Source organism: Pseudophryne corroboree, chromosome 7 (assembly GCF_028390025.1).
Source record: "Pseudophryne corroboree isolate aPseCor3 chromosome 7, aPseCor3.hap2, whole genome shotgun sequence".
NCBI classification, from domain to species: Eukaryota; Metazoa; Chordata; class Amphibia; order Anura; family Myobatrachidae; genus Pseudophryne; species Pseudophryne corroboree.
Genome location: NC_086450.1, coordinates 496,322,408 through 496,338,730, shown reverse-complemented (window position 1 = coordinate 496,338,730; position 16,323 = coordinate 496,322,408). Strand labels below are relative to the sequence as shown.

At 48.6% G+C, this 16,323-nt stretch overlaps 1 protein-coding gene across 1 annotated transcript in view; it reads left to right on the top strand.

Moving 5' to 3' along the window:
* Nucleotides 1-16,323, top strand: part of LOC134943919 (NACHT, LRR and PYD domains-containing protein 1a-like) — a 330,645-nt gene that overhangs the window by 443 nt on the left and 313,879 nt on the right. The window lies entirely within an intron of this gene.

The following is a 16,323-nucleotide window of genomic DNA, read 5'->3' as shown; positions in this document are numbered from 1 at the left end:
TAAGAGGGAGTATAGTTGTCAGTATAGGCCCGGGATCCCGGTGCCGGTATGCAGAGCGTCGGGATCCTGACAGATGGGATATCGAGTGCCTCCCATTAGTATATTTACCTCTGGTCTCTTGGCAGATAGAGCTGGAAACCTGTGGAAGGAATCTGGATGATGCATGTTAGTCATGTGAACTGCAATGGGCAGGTAGCACCTGTCCAGGTAAAGGCAGAACTATGATCATTCCTGATCTTAGCTTGCTGGTGTACAAAGTGCACAGAAACTTGGGGAAATAACACCTTGTTCCACTGATTCGACTTGGAGCGACAGATGACCCGCTGTTCCTGCAGATTGTAAGGTAGCTGTTTGCACTATAGGGTTAATGTCTCTGGCAAGGAAGGCAAGTCCTGGTCAGTCTCACTCACACTTGGATACTGGCAGTTCTATTAGTAAGTCACTTAATTCTCTTAGGGGCCTATTTATCACCATCTGCATCCAAGGATGCGGATGGCATGTGATAAAATTGCCCAAACTCGCACTGCGATAATTGATTACGTTGCAGGGATGTATCAATTATCGCATGCAGGGACAGAGCTAGTGAGCAAGCTCTGTCCCTGCGATGACACTCCGCTGCATCATCGGGTATTTTTCGTAAAAAATACACAGATGTCTGGTTGTGCATGTGCCGCTTACACCGCCGCCCAGTCCCCCCCCCCCCCCCTCCCCGTGTGACTATGCCCCCGTGCTGCTGACCTCCTCCGCAGGATAATATACTTACCAGTCCAGAAAGCCGGTCCACGCTGCTCCTGCTGGGCTGCTGGCCGCCGGATCCTGTGTGCTGTGGTGACCCCCGGTGCTGTAAAGTGCACTGCCGCTTTGCAGCATCACTTTACTGCACTGGGGTCACATCGCAGCATATGGGGGACCCGGAGCCTGGCAGCACTCATCGGAGCAGCGGACACCGGCTCCCTGGACTGGTAAGTATAGTTTGGGGGTTTTTTGTTTACATTTTTTTTTTACACTGTGATCAGCTTGTGTGCCCATCGGATACACAGAGCTGATCACTGGAGCCAGGTCCCGCACAGCTTTCTCTGCCAGGGGCTGAGAAAGCTGGGCAAATATCTCCTTATCGCAGTTCTGCCCTGTGATCTCGTCAGCCTGAGCTGGCGAAATTATCACAGGGCTCACTGCGATGTTTTTTCACTTTTTTTTTTTGTAAATTCGGCCACATCGCATTTCCCATTATAAGTATGGGGAATGTGATGCGGATTACTAAAAAAAAAGTGAATTAAAGGGTTAGGAGCAGTTTTTAATGAAAACTGCTCCAAATGCCCTTTAATATATTGGAGTGGTACAAAAATAATGTGAGAAGGGTGTAAAAAGTAAGAGTTATGGTAGACTTACCATTGTTAACTCTCTGCGAGGTACTGTGGGTTCCACAGGGAAACATTGGGGTGTAGAGTGGATCTGGATCCAGAGGCACCATCAGGTAAATCTTTAGCTGTCCCAGTATGCATCAGAGGGGCCTACTCTATAACCCCGCCGCAAGGCACTGTGAGCTCAGTTTTGTTAACCAGTCCAATGCAGGAAGCAGGCAAGAGAGAAGGAAGATGTTAGTCACATAAAAACACAATCTCATGACAGGAGAAGGTACCAATGGCTAATGACATACAAACCTGAAGAAGCTAGGTGCCCCAGGGTGGGCGCCCTGTGTAACACAATGCACATCACAGAAAGAGTTAGCAATGGTAATTCTACCATAACTCTTACTTTCTGCAGCAGGTTACATTGGTTTCCACAGGGAAACATTGGAGATGTCCTAAAGCAGTTCCCCAAGAGAGGGGACGCAACTGAGCGGACATGAGACTCCGGCGTCCAAAGGAAGCATCCTGGGAAGTGAATGTCTCAAAGGCATAGAACCTAAGAAACATGTTCACGAGGACCATGTAGTCACCTTGAACAATTGTTCTGTGGACGCGCCACTGCGGGCCGTCCAAGAAGGTCCAACAGACCGGCTAGAATGGTCCTTAATCGCAGCAGGGGCAGTAACTCTAGCCTGTGCATAAGCATGTGCAATTCTAATCCATCTGGCCAAGGTTTGCATATTTGCAGGCCAACCACGTTTGTGGAATCCAAACAGGACAAATAGGGCATCAGACCGTCTAAGAGAGGCAGTCCTTTTCACATAGCCACGGAGAGCCCTAACCACATCTAAAGACCGATCTTTAGCCGACAAATCCGAAGAGACGAAGGCCGGTACCACAATCTCTTGGTTAAGGTGAAAATATGACACCACCTTAGGTAAGTAACCAGGTCTGGTTCGGAGAACCGCCCTGTCACGGTGGAAAATCAGAAAGGGCGGACGACAGGACAAAGCGCCTAAGTCCGAGACCCTTCTTGCAGAGGCAATAGCCAGCATGAACAGGACCTTGGCCGTGAGCCATTTGAGGTCCACTGATTCAAGAGATTTGAAGGGAGACTCTTGAAGGGCTTTAAATACAATAGACAGGTCCCACAGAGCCACTGGAGGGACATAGGGAGACTGAACACGTAGAACACCCTGAATGAATGTATGTTCATCAGGTATAGAGGCAATCTTGCGTTGAAACCACACTGACAATGCAGATATGTGAACCTTGAGGGAGGCAAGAAGAAGACCTAAGTCCAAGCCTCTTTGCAAAAAAGCCAGAATTCTGGAAGTTCTGAATTGATAAGCATCATAATTCTTATCAGCACACCAGGTGAAGTAAGAATACTAAACAATGTAATAATTCCTGACAGAGGCCGGTTTGCGGGCCTTCAGCATAGTCTGAATAACAGCCTCAGAAAACCCTTTCGTCCTTAGGAGTGATGCTTCAAGAGCCACGCCGTCAAAGCCAGTCTGGCCAAGTCCGGGTAGAGGCAAGGGCCCTGCACTAGTAGGTCCTAACCCTGCTCTATCAATAGACCTTGCAGGTCTGAGAACCAATGCTGTCTGGGCCATGCAGGCGCGATCAGAATCAGCATTTCTCCTTCTTGTTTGAACTTTCGAAGTACCCTGGCAGGAGTGACACCGGAGCGAATATGTAAGGCAGCTGAAAGTTCCATGGAACTGCCAATGCTTCCACGAATGCTTACTGAGGATCCCTGGTTCGTGATCCGAAGTCTGGAACCGTGATTGTGTCGAGACGCCATGAGGTCTACGTCTGCTAGACCCCATCTGTCCACCAGGAGTTGGAACGTCCTGGCGACTTAGGAAGTCCGCTTCCCAGTTTAGGACACCTGGAATGAACACTGCCGATATGGCTGGTAGATGGCGTTCCACCCAAAGTAGGATTTTGGACTCTTCCAACATTGCCATGCGGCTTTGAGTGCCGCCTTGATGGTTTATGTAGGCCACTGTGGCGAGGACTTTTTCCAATTTATCAGCCACCCGTGGGCTTGTAGGAAAGTCACCATCAGAGATGACTGAGAACTTCGTGTGACCTTGCCAGAATCAGGAGATCATCCAGGTACAGGAGGATTCGGATTCCCTGGTGATGGAGGTGAGCCATCATAAAGGCCATGACCTTGGTGAAGATCCGAGGAGCCGTAGCCAGTCCAAATGGCAGAGCCTGAAATTGGAAGTGAAGATTGCAAATAGCAAAATGTAGGAACTGCTGATGCGAGATGGCAATAGGAATATGCAGATATGCATCCTGTATATCCAGGGATACCATAAACTCTCCAGGTTCCATAGCCAGAACTATTGAGCACAGTGTTTTCATACGAAACGTGGATACTCTCACAAAGTTATTCAAAGACTTGATGGGGACATCTCTTGAATGAGACAACGTACCCGTGAGAGACAGCTTCCAGTACCCAAGCATCTGAAGTGGTCGTGAGCCATACCTGGGCAAACTACAGAAGTCAGCCTCCCACCCTGGGGTCCCCCAGGGGGAGGCCCGCCACATCATGCAGAAGGCTTGTCGTGTTTTGCAGCAGGCTGATGTGCTGCCCAGGGCTGTTTCGCCTTGGGCTTAGAGGTTTTGGGAACGCATGACTGTCTAGGGTATGACTGACCTTTTGCTTTCCCTTGAGGGCAAAAGGAATGAAAAAAGTGGTGCTTTTTGCCTCCTGAGAAGTATTACGGGTGGTAAGAAAAGCTGTCTTAGTAGCTGCTAACTCAGACACAATGTTATTCAGGCCTTTCCGAAACAAGATGTCCCCAGTGAAGGGGAGGACTCAACCACAGAATGCGACGTGTCAGGACAGACGTAGCCAACGCCTTGGCCGCCAACACTCCTGCTTTAGAGGATGCTTCTTGAATGTAATAAGAAGCAGTGGTAATATGAGACAGGTATTGTCTGGTAGCTATAGTGGGCCTATGAACAGCCCTTGTAAGGGAGTAAATAGATTTCAGGCATCCCTCAATACGCTTATCTGTCAGTTCTCTCAGTGAGGTGACAGTGGTGACAGGTAGAGTGGATGACACCACAAGGCAGGTGACATGAGAATCCACCGGTGGCGGAGTCTCCCATTTAGTACACAGCTCTGAAGGGAGAGCCAAAGCCCTTTTGGGGACAGGAAATGTCTTCGCTGGATTAGACCAGGGTTCCCGTCTGATGTCCACTAAATGATCTGTCAAAGTCGAAAAATATCATGATCCACAATGCCTTGTACTAACCCCAATGCACATGCCCGCTGTGCGTGCACTCAGTCCGCCGTATGTGCACACATCCGCAAGTTGCGAAATATCGCTCCGGCGATAGTGCGCATAATGTGGGTATTTACGGCGGAGTTTGTGAGCCTGTAGCTGGCGACTCGTTTATAGCATAGTTAACCCATATAGCGTGTTTTGTAGATAATATTCCCCTTAATAATGTCTGCAAGTATGTTTAGTGTAAATAGTTCACGGACATAGAAATCCCTCTTTGCATGATACGAAGGGTCAGGCAAAGGTTGAACGGTGGTGTCTAGTACCTAACTGAAGAGTATTTTATTAGAAACATTCCGGTGTTGGTTAGGAAGAGATTAATCGCTCCTGCGTATAGTTATGTTTAAATGAAGGTTATGGACATTTACTATATTTGCTGTTCATTATCCATGCGGCGGGAATCCTGAGGATACCTCCCACCTGAGCAGTTTGAAATAGTCACAGCCCACCTGTTCGAATTACCTATGACCTTTTGTTATAATGCAGAGACACATTCCTGTGTCCAATGAACTATTAGATTGTAGGGCCCATTGTAGTGTACTGTATGTTGTGTATATAAGGACCCCCATAGATAGACCAGCACTCACTTCTCTCACAAAGGGTTTTCACGGTGAAAAGCTGAGGGCTGGTTTCCAGAACGCGCTTGCGACTCATTCCCACGTGTGTAAGTTCTCTTTGGCCATTTTGTTATCCGTTCATGTTTGCCAATTATTCTCTTTCTGTTTACCTGTATTTGCGATCATTCGCTATTGTTTATATTTCTGTTTAGTTATTCTGTTTAGTTGTTAATGTTAGGTCTGTGGTGTATAAGCTGTAACTGTTTTTCTCTGACGTCCTAGTGGATGCTGGGGACTCCGTCAGGACCATGGGGAATAGCGGCTCCGCGGGAGACAGGGCACAAAAAGTAAGCTTTTAGGATCACATGGTGTGTACTGGCTCCTCCCCCTATGACCCTCCTCCAAGCCTCAGTTAGGTTTTTGTGCCCGTCCGAGCAGGGTGCAATCTAGGTGGCTCTCATAAAGAGCTGCTTAGAAAAAGTTTTTAGGTTTTTTATTTTCAGTGAGTCCTGCTGGCAACAGGCTCACTGCTACGAGGGACTTAGGGGAGAGAAGTGAACTCACCTGCGTGCAGGATGGATTTGCTTCTTAGGCTACTGGACACCATTAGCTCCAGAGGGATCGAACACAGGCCCAGCCATGGAGTCCGGTCCCGGAGCCGTGCCGCCGACCCCCCTTGCAGATGCCGAAGTTGAAGAGGTCCAGAGGTCCAGAGACAGGCGGCAGAAGACTTTCAGTCTTCATAAGGTAGCGCACAGCACTGCAGCTGTGCGCCATTGTTGTCGGCACACTTCACACCAGCGGTCACTGAGGGTGCAGGGCGCTGGGGGGGCGCCCTGGGCAGCAATGTATAATACCTTTTTCTTTGGCTAAAATACATCACATATAGCCCTTGAGGCTATATGGATGTATTTAACCCCTGCCAGACATCGCAAACTCCGGGAGAAGAGCCCGCCGTTTTAGGGGGCGGGGCCTATTCTCCTCAGCACACAGCGCCATTTTCCTGCTCAGCTCCGCTGTGAGGAAGGCTCCCAGGACTCTCCCCTGCACTGCACTACAGAAACAGGGTAAAAAAGAGAAGGGGGGCATATTTTGGCGATATATTATATATATTAAGCGCATATAACAGAAACAACACCTTTTAGGGTTGTTTATATACATTTTTATAGCGCTTTGGTGTGTGCTGGCAAACTCTCCCTCTGTCTCCCCAAAGGGCTAGTGGGGTCCTGTCTTCATTAGAGCATTCCCTGTGTGTCTGCTGTGTGTCGGTACGTGTGTGTCGACATGTATGAGGACGATGTTGGTGTGGAGGCGGAGCAATTGCCGGTAATGGTGATGTCACCCCCTAGGGAGTCGACACCGGAATGGATGGCCTTATTTATGGAATTACGTGATAATGTTAGCACGCTACAAAAGTCAGTTGACGACATGAGACGGCCGGCAAACCAGTTAGTACCTGTCCAGGCGTCTCAGGCACCGTCAGGGGCTGTAAAACGCCCCTTACCTCAGTCAGTCGACACAGGTACCGACACGGACGAATCTAGTGTCGACGGTGAAGAAATAAACGTATTTTCCAATAGGGCCACACGTTATATGATCACGGCAATGAAGGAGGCTTTGCATATCTCTGATACTGCAGGTACCTCAAAGGGGGGTATTATGTGGGGTGTGAAAAAACTACCTGTAGCTTTTCCAGAATCAGAGGAATTGAATGACGTGTGTGATGAAGCGTTGGTTAACCCCGATAGAAAACTGCTAATTTCAAAGAAGTTATTGGCATTATACCCTTTCCCGCCAGAGGTTAGGGCGCGCTGGGAAACACCCCCTAGGGTGGATAAGGCGCTCACACGCTTATCAAAACAAGTGGCGTTACCGTCTCCAGATACGGCCGCCCTCAAGGATCCAGCTGATAGGAGGCTGGAAACTACCCTGAAGAGTATATACACACATACTGGTGTTATACTGCGACCAGCAATAGCCTCAGCCTGGATGTGCAGTGCTGGGGTGGTGTGGTCGGATTCCCTGACTGAAAATATTGATACCCTGGATAGGGACAGTATTTTATTGACTATAGAGCAATTAAAGGATGCGTTTCTTTATATGCGAGATGCTCAGAGGGATATTTGCACTCTGGCATCGAGAGTAAGTGCGATGTCCATATCTGCCAGAAGAAGTTTATGGACGCGACAGTGGTCAGGTGATGCGGATTCCAAACGGCATATGGAAGTATTGCCGTATAAAGGAGAGGAATTATTTGGGGTTGGTCTATCGGATCTGGTGGCCACGGCAACAGCCGGAAAATCCACTTTTTTACCTCAGGTCACCTCCCAACAGAAAAAGACACCGTCTTTTCAGCCGCAGTCCTTTCGTTCCTATAAGAACAAGCGGGCAAAAGGACAGTCATATTTGCCCAGAGGCAAAGGAAAGGGTAAGAGAGTGCAGCAAGCAACTACTTCCCAAGAACAGAAGCCCTCCCCGGTTTCTGCAAAGCCCTCAGCATGACTCTGGGGCTGTGCAAGCGGACTCAGGGGCGGTGGGGGGTCGACTAAAGATTTTCAGCACACAGTGGGCTTGCTCACAAGTGGACCCTTGGATCCTGCAGGTAGTATCTCAGGGTTACAAGTTGGAATTCGAGAAGTCTCCCCCTCGCCGGTTCCTAAAGTCTGCTTTACCAACGTCTCCCTCAGAAAGGGCGACGGTATTGGAAGCCATTCACAAGCTGTATTCCCAGCAGGTGATAGTCAAGGTACCCCTCCTACAACAGGGAAAGGGGTATTATTCCACACTATTTGTGGTACCGAAGCCGGACGGTTCGGTAAGACCTATTCTAAATCTGAAATCCTTGAACCTGTACATACAGAAATTCAAGTTCAAGATGGAGTCACTCAGAGCAGTGATAGCGAATCTGGAAGAAGGGGACTTCATGGTGTCCCTGGACATAAAAGATGCTTATCTACATGTCCCAATTTACCCTTCACACCAAGGGTATCTCAGGTTCGTGATACAAAACTGTCATTATCAGTTTCAAACGCTGCCGTTTGGTTTGTCCACGGCACCTCGGGTCTTTACCAAGGTAATGGCCGAAATGATGGTTCTTCTACGAAGAAAAGGCGTATTAATTATCCCTTACTTGGACGATCTCCTGATAAGGGCAAGGTCCAGAGAACAGCTGGAAGTCGGAGTAGCACTAACCCAAGTAGTGCTTCAACAACACGGGTGGATTCTGAATCTTCCAAAATCTCAATTGACCCCGACGACACGTCTGCTGTTCCTGGGAATGATTCTGGACACGGTTCAGAAAAAGGTGTTTCTCCCGGAGGAGAAAGCAAGGGAGTTATCCGAACTTGTCAGGAACCTCCTAAAACCAGGAAATGTGTCAGTACATCAATGCACAAGAGTCCTGGGAAAGATGGTGGCTTCTTACGAAGCAATTCCATTCGGCAGATTCCACGCACTAATATTTCAGTGGGATCTGCTGGACAAATGGTCCGGATCGCATCTGCACATGCATCAGCGGATAACCCTGTCACCAAGAACAAGGGTGTCTCTTCTGTGGTGGTTGCAGAGTGCCCATCTGTTAGAGGGCCGCAGATTCGGCATACAGGACTGGGTCCTGGTGACTACGGATGCCAGCCTGCGAGGCTGGGGAGCAGTCACACAGGGAAGAAACTTCCAGGGCGTATGGTCAAACCTGGAGACGTCTCTTCACATAAATATACTGGAGCTAAGAGCGATTTACAATGCTCTAAGCTTGGCAAAACCGCTGCTTCAGGGTCAGCCGGTGTTGATCCAGTCGGACAACATCACGGCAGTCGCCCACGTAAACAGACAGGGCGGCACGAGAAGCAGGAGAGCAATGACAGAAGCTGCAAGGATTCTTCGCTGGGCGGAAAATCATGTTATAGCACTGTCAGCAGTGTTCATTCCGGGAGTGGACAACTGGGAAGCAGACTTCCTCAGCAGACACGATCTACACCCGGGAGAGTGGGGACTTCACCCAGAAGTCTTCCACATGATTGTGAACCGTTGGGAAAAACCAAAGGTGGATATGATGGCGTCACGCCTCAACAAAAAACTGGACAGGTATTGCGCCAGGTCAAGAGACCCTCAGGCAATAGCTGTGGACGCTCTGGTAACACCGTGGGTGTACCAGTCAGTGTATGTGTTTCCTCCTCTGCCTCTCATACCCAAAGTACTGAGAATTATACGGCAAAGAGGAGTAAGAACGATACTCGTGGCTCCGGATTGGCCAAGAAGGACTTGGTACCCGGAACTTCAAGAGATGCTCACGGAAGAGCCGTGGCCTCTACCTTTAAGAAGGGATCTGCTTCAGCAGGGACCTTGTATGTTCCAAGACTTACCGCGACTGCGTTTGACGGCATGGCGGTTGAACGCCGGATTCTAAAAGAAAAGGGCATTCCAGAGGAAGTTATTCCTACCTTGATTAAAGCCAGGAAGGAAGTGACCGCACAACATTATCACTGCATTTGGAGAAAATATGTTGCGTGGTGTGAGGCCAAGAAGGCCCCAACGGAGGAATTTCAATTGGGTCGATTCCTGCATTTCCTGCAGGCAGGATTGTCTATGGGCCTCAAATTGGGGTCTATTAAGGTTCAAATTTCGGCCTTGTCGATTTTCTTCCAGAAAGAATTGGCTTCAGTGCCTGAAGTACAAACTTTTGTAAAAGGTGTACTACATATACAGCCCCCGATTGTGCCTCCAGTGGCACCGTGGGATCTCAACGTAGTGTTGGATTTTCTCAAATCCAATTGGTTTGAGCCACTCAAATCGGTAGATTTGAAGTATCTTACATGGAAAGTAACCATGCTACTGGCCCTGGCTTCAGCCAGGAGAGTATCAGAATTAGCGGCTTTATCGTACAAAAGCCCATATCTGATTTTCCATTCGGACAGGGCAGAACTGCGGACACGTCCTCATTTTCTCCCTAAGGTGGTTTCGGCTTTTCACTTGAACCAGCCGATTGTGGTGCCTGCGGCTACTAGCGACTTGGAGGACTCCAAGTTGCTGGACGTTGTCAGAGCATTAAAATATTTTTATTTCAAGGACGGCTGGAGTCAGAAAGTCTGACTCGCTGTTTATACTATATGCACCCAACAAGATGGGTGCTCCTGCGTCTAAGCAGACGATTGCTCGTTGGATCTGTAGCACAATCCAACTTGCACATTCTGTGGCAGGCCTGCCACAGCCTAAATCTGTAAATGCCCACTCCACAAGGAAGGTGGGCTCATCTTGGGCGGCTGCCCGAAGGGTCTCGGCGTTACAACTTTGCCGAGCAGCTACGTGGTCAGGGGAGAACACGTTTGTAAAATTTTACAAATTTGATACCCTGGCTAAGGAGGACCTGGAGTTCTCTCATTCGGTGCTGCAGAGTCATCCGCACTCTCCCGCCCGTTTGGGAGCTTTGGTATAATCCCCATGGTCCTGACGGAGTCCCCAGCATCCACTAGGACGTCAGAGAAAATAAGATTTTACTCACCGGTAAATCTATTTCTCGTAGTCCGTAGTGGATGCTGGGCGCCCATCCCAAGTGCGGATTGTCTGCAATAATTGTATATAGTTATTGTTAACTAAATCGGGTTATTGTTGTTGTGAGCCATCTTTTCAGAGGCTCCTTCGTTGTTATCATACTGTTAACTGGGTTCAAATCACAAGTTGTACGGTGTGATTGGTGTGGCTGGTATGAGTCTTACCCGGGATTCAAGATCCTTCCTTATTGTGTACGCTCGTCCGGGCACAGTACCTAACTGAGGCTTGGAGGAGGGTCATAGGGGGAGGAGCCAGTACACCATGTGATCCTAAAAGCTTACTTTTTGTGCCCTGTCTCCTGCGGAGCCGCTATTCCCCATGGTCCTGACGGAGTCCCCAGCATCCACTACGGACTACGAGAAATAGATTTACCGGTGAGTAAAATCTTATTTTTTTTTTCCCTTTACATACTAAAAATCATCTATAAGGTGTTGGAACCTTACAAAGTATTGTGTGGTTACTGAGGGTTTCAGAGCATTTCAATCGCTCAAACAGCTTGCTTAAATCACAAGGTTAACTAGTGTTACATCATTGCAGTATCTCGGTATTAAGGTTTACAGTATAAGCATATTCTGTGTTTAAGGTTTAAAAGGTTATTGACTGTGTGTGCGCTCGCTGTGTGTATTCCGTACACCCAGCGCAGCGTGTGCACGTAACTTGCGTACCACGTGCGAGGCCTTTGTACGCAAATAGTGTACGCAGTGCGTAGCACGTGCACGTGGTTTAGCGGCCATTACGGCTCCACGGTATTAGTATATAGCTTATGTTAAAAGGTAAATATTTAGATTTATCAGATCAGAATGGGGTAAAACAGTTTTAACCACCATCTGTTGTCTTTACCACTGTAGTGGAATCCTTCTCATCTGTGATTTGGAGGATATGCTTAAGAGCAATTAACAGTGTAGGAACATCTACCATTAAGGGAGCTTCTTCGTCTGAAACACAGGAATCAGTGTCAGACAGGACTGTATGTTCCCCCTCCTCGTCAGAGGAAACATCAGAGAGGTTTGTAGACTGAGAGGAAGAAGCAGCCCGCTTAAGCGGTACCAGGGACACTTGTGTGACCTGAGCGAGGTTTTTGTCTAACCAGAGACTGATTTAATTGTTGCAGTTGGTTAGATACATTTTCTACCCGAGGCAGATTTACCATAGGTACAATCTGTGGGGGTAATGTCACAGACGGCGTCAGAGGGGGCACAAGGCATTCCACCAGAGTAGCCAGCATGGCAGTGAATTCTGCCCATGGTGGTTCCCAACCAGGTGCAGGAGCTGCAGACTGACTGGGAGGCGTATGACAAACAGTACAGAGACCATCATGTAATGCTTCCTCCTCTGTCAATCCCACGGAGGATACTCTTCAGATGCAGGAGCTTTCGCTGATTTGCTGCCCTTTTTGTTAGACATTGCACAATGTAAACAAGTGGGCATACACAGTACGCTAATATAGCCAGACAAGTTACAATAATCTGTGGAATAAGCAGATAAGGTACAATGTGACTGTAAAACCGATGTAATATACAGGGCCGTCTTTTCGTATGGGCTCCATGGTCACTTGCCCAAGGGCCCCAGGATTATAAGGGCCTTAGACTGATAGCTGAGTGTCCCCTTTTTCCAGGGGTACCAGATTTTAAAAAATCGGCCCTGGGGAACCGGAGATATCTGACTTCAAAGCCGTGGTCCCCATCCAATCCTGTTAATTACTCTTCCCAGCCAGATATCTCAGGTTCTGTACACTCCACAAGCTCGGACTCTATCCTTTCAGTGGACACTGGCGGCTTGTCTCTACTATGCCCAGAACCAGAGATATCAGCCTTCAAGCAGCTGGTCCCTGCTCCAGCTCTACACGCCTAATATGCAGTTTTATATTTTTGGCGGTGGATTGCTCTGGCTGCTGATCTCTGATCCCCATGTTCCCAGTACCTCCTGACAGGTGGGACTCTGTAGTTTTTTATCCCATTAAAGCTAAGAAATTTATTGTCAGGAACTTGAGATATCTGCAGTCAAGCACGCTGGCTGCCCACGCCTCCTCTATGTATTAAACCCCCCCTTACCACCCTGGAAGTCATGTACCGGGGCCCCTTCATTCAGCCCAATGCCCCTTCTACAGTTAAGTGTTCTCTCTCCTGCCCCATCTGTGCAGTAAAGAAGTAATTAGCAGAAATTACTGCTCCAGGTCCTACATGCTGAGCGGAAGATAGAACACCCCCTACCGCCCGCAGGACTTCAGAGCTGATGCTGATAGCACCCCCACCCCTACCGCTGGAGGATGGATAAGGGGCCCAGTGCATTGCTGTGCCCAGGGGCCTACACTGCTATGTTATATATGCATATAGATAAAATCTGTGTACAACTATATTTCTTGACCTAAACACACTTAGGGGTTAATTCAGACCTGATCGCTCGCTACGAGTTTTTTGCAGTCCTACAATCGCATAGTCGCCTCCCATAGGGGACAGTATTTTTGCTTTGCAAGTGTGCAAACGCATGTGTAGCAGAGCTGTACAGAGTTTGTACAGTTTCTGAGTAGCCCAGGACTTACTCATCCGCTGCGATCACATCAGCCTGTCCGGGACCGGAATTGACGTCAGACACCCTCCCTGCAAACACTTAGGCACACCTGCGTTTTTCCAAACACTCCCAGGAAATGGTCAGTTGCCACCCACAAACGCCTTCTCCCTGTCAATCTCCTTGCAATCACTCGTGCGAACGGATCCATCACACAAACCCATCGCTGAGCGGCGATCTGTTTCTCTTTCATCCACTAGGGGACACTGGAGTTCCATCTTAGACATTAGGGGTGTGAAGTCTGTGAACCGGAGGTGTGGCACAATCTTAAAATTTGCATTGACTGCACAGCCGGCTCCTCCCCCTTCACGCCCCTCATGCCTCAGTTTCGAAAATTGTGCTAGAGGTGTTAGCACGCAGGAGCTGAGCTCCTGAAAATCTGAGTATAATAAAAACTGTGACAGGCTGAGTCAACCTAACAAAAGGGGGACAATAAGCCTGAGTGTTATAGGGAGACAAAGATCCCTTTGGAAGGGATCGGCATCTCTACACAGGAGATCCAGGGTACCTGACTGAGTAAGTACTGGTAGTACTAAGGGCCCTAGTTTAGTTAGGATAGGAGCGCGGTGCAGGGTTAGGAATCTACCTTTCTGAGAAATAACCTCCGGCCCCTTCCTTAAAGCCGCGTATAGCGAACCGCGGCGGCGCCAAGCAGTGGGGAGAGGGTCGGTCTCCAGAGTTACTAACCTCCGGTCCCTTCCGTGGAGACGCGTATAGCGCACCGCGGCGGCGCCAGGCAGCGGGGAGAGGGCCGGTCTCCATGGCTACGAGCCTCCGGTCCCTTCCTTAGAGACACGTATAGCGCACCGTGGCGGCTCTGAGCAGCGGGGAAGGTCTCCTTGGTTACGGCGGGCACCGCCGGACGGTGTGGCAACATTATAGAGAAGACACGCCGCAGGGAGGAATGGTAGAACTCCTGGTGCGGCGGGTGAGTGTACAAGGGAATTGTTAGAAGCTGCGCAATAAAAGGAGTGGCGGCCATTTTAATTTCAGTATTTGGGCGCCAATCTGAGGTAAAAGGGGTTATCCCTCCCCCTCGTATAGTAAGGCTGTTTTTAGCTCCATCTGCTGGCGGAAAATAGATATATAAACAGATAGAGAGGATCTCCTGTGGAATTATAATTATTGTTGTTTATATTTTCAATCGACTTCTGAAGACAAATCCTGTAGAAAATCAGAGAGTGCATGAACAGCCTGAGTACCGTAGCTGATTGACAGCTGGGTCTGTGGGGGCTGTTTACCGGCTGGTCTATTTATTTATTTATTTATATTTAAAAAAAAAAAGACTTTATACAGCTGGTTCCAAACGCTTCACTCCCGTCATAGTACAAGCTTTAGTGTCCGAATAACGGGCAAAAGTTTTGTGTAAATTGTCAATTAAAGAAGTCAACATGTCTAAGGCAGCAGCCAAGTCATCTAAGACTTATTACGTGTGTACGAAGTGTGATAAGAAAAGCACTAGGATTGACAGTACAGGGGTGTGCGAATCCTGCATGGACAGGGGCGCACAGCCAGGGAGCAGTGCTCCATCAAGGTCCTGGGAGGATGTTCTTACAGATAGAATATCCAAAGAAATGGCTGAATCACGCAAGCAGCAATCAGAGTGGGCTGCTGGGTTCTCAAAGACAATGGAGGAGTTCCTAATTAGAGTAACGCCGCCCGCACAAACAAACAAGACTGTGCGCAAGGCAGTAAAAAGACCCCTCTCCGTTCCCCAGGTAACGGATGATGAGGAGGGTCTACTTATGGATGCGGAGGAAGGTGAGTTAATTGAAACTAACCTGGATGCGGATCCCACGGAGGAGGATTCAGAGACCTCAGGTATTGATGCTCTAATTGAGGCAGTTAAGGAAATACTGGATTTTAAGAGTGAGGAAGTGAAGGAGCCTGAGGAATTCGACTTATTCGAATCCCAAAAACCCTGTACAGCGGTGTTTCCTATTCCTAAGTCCCTCCAGGTCAAATGGAAGAAGCCTGGAAACAACCAGATAAACGATTTCAACTCCCAAAGCGGTTTCAGGTAACGTACCCTTTACCAAAGGGAGTAATGGATAAATGGGAAAACCCACCGGTAGTGGATGCTTCTCTAGGCAGATTGTCAAAAAAGACAATCTTGCCGATACCTAATGTAACGACCTTGAAGGAGGTGTCAGATCGCAAAGTTGACACGGCTTTAAAGTCTATTTTTGTAGCGGCAGGTGCAGCACAGAGACCTACTCTCATCTGTGCTTGGGTTAACAAGGCCATGGAAGCGTGGGCCAGTCGTATTATACAAGCTATTGAAGAGGAAAATAGCCTGGAAGAGATTACTCACCTGGCGCAACACATTCGTGAATCGGCGTCATATTTGTGTCAAGCATCTAAGGATGCTAGTAAGATTGCATCGCGCATATCCGCATCGGCCATATCAGCAAGGAAAATCTTATGGCTTAGAGAATGGCAGGGAGATTCTGACACTAAAAAGGCGGTGGAAGCGATTCCTTTTACGGGGATACGCTTTTCGGCCCAGAACTGGACAAATGGATTTCCCAAGCTACAGCGGGAAAATCTACATTTCTTCCCACTCCTTATACGAGAAACACTACACAGGTCAAGAGAGGTTACTCGGGGCCAACGTTTAATTCTTTTAGATCTCAGTCCTTTCGAGGATGAGGTAGAGGTTTTGGTGGACAAATGCGTGGGGACAGAGGTAGAGGCCGGTCACAAACAACCTACAAGGAACAGGATAAACCTGCGGAAAAGACCGTGGCATGACGGTCTCCCGGCTCACCTGGGGTCTCCCCTGGTGGGTGCACGGCTGGAGAGGTTTCAGAACAGCTGGGCAAGCACTTCCCCAGAGACCTGGATAAACGACATAATATCTCAGGGGTACAAGATGGATTTTCAAGACAGACCTCACAGTCAATTCTTTACAACAAGTTTACCTCGGTGCCCTATAAAGGCAAAGGCGTTAAGGATAGCAATCCAGAAATTGCTACAGTCAGAAGTAATTGT